Here is a 1395-nt window from a genome sequence, read left to right as displayed (position 1 = left end):
TTCTCTCTCTCTCTCTCTCTCTCTCTCTCTCTCTCTCTCTCTCTCTGTCTGGTGTCATGGCGTTCTGCGTGCGGATCTTTTATAAGCTTCAGCGATAAATTTTAAGTTAGTGCTTGATAAAATTAATCATCCCTTTATGTTCATTACGAAATCAGTTACTGCTCATGTCATTAGGTAATTGCTCGCGTCGTTAGATAAATGCTTATATTGTAGATTTTCTAGTTTCTCGTATTCTAACCTAGTAATGCGATACCGATATCCGAGCCGTCACGTAATAACATCTCTACTCTTTTAATTCGTACGTTTTAAATATTATATTTAAATTTATATTAAATCGCTTTATTTGAATCAAATTCAACAGTGAGTAACATTTCTTTGCAAACTTAATGATTTCCCGCCAATTGTCCTTTGCCATTAGTTAGTCATTGCCGGCGCCCAGATACGCTTGGCATCACATTGGGCACAGCCATGCGAATTCCAATCCGCTTGCAACACAGTTTTTTAAATGCCGTCATTTGCAAATACTTTCAATGTGGTAGTGAAGCTGTGAATTGGTGTGAGCAATTGTTTCATGGTGTAGAATGCGCAAATGGGAAATCGAACTATTAACTGTCAAATTGTGCTGTTCCAGCATCCGGCATCCTTCCGCTCTTATGTTTTAACTCTTACTAGAGGAATTCTAGGGAATCGATTATATCTTGAAACGAGGTGAAAATTACAAAAGTGAGCGAATTTACTAGAATATTGATAATTCATTGGTCAACACCTAGTAAATTGCCCACTTTTGTAATTTTCACTTTATTTGAAAATACAGAACCTTTGGTGTCGTGGAACGAAAGTGATCGAACTAATTTAGGCAATTACTTTTTACCATGCTTTTTGACAGCCTCGTCCATGTAATACTTTCTCTTTTTCTTCTTATTATTCTTCAATATCCTTATATATTTAGAGACCCTGATAATTTTATCCCAGCAAATCCTTCAGTTACACCTACCCACCATTCAACCTGAATAATGATTCTTATTTGCCTATGTTATCCTTCGATCTATTCCTAATAAACTCGGAGGAGTCATCGATCTCCTATTCTCTATACTCTATGGCCGCGGCCTAAATGTACAGTGTAAACGTAGTCATATACCAATATTCATAGTCAGATCTTATATTCAAGACCATCTTAAGTATGTCTTAAGAACTCACGAACCAATCAGAAGGCTGCATTAACGTCTTAAAACATTACTTAAGATGGTCTTGAAATAAGACTTGACTATGAATATCGACCATAGTTCCCAACATACCAATCTAGGTCTCACTTCTAGGCCAAAATTAGTCTTTCTTAACATCTTCGTTTAACATAGTAAAAAATATTTAACACCTGTGTCATCTCCATCGCAATAT

The sequence above is a fragment of the Atta cephalotes genome, assembly GCF_000143395.1.
Source record: "Atta cephalotes unplaced genomic scaffold scaffold00088, whole genome shotgun sequence".
Taxonomy (NCBI): Eukaryota; Metazoa; Arthropoda; class Insecta; order Hymenoptera; family Formicidae; genus Atta; species Atta cephalotes.
The sequence above is the reverse complement of the archived record's forward strand: the minus strand, read 5'-3'. Positions refer to the sequence as shown.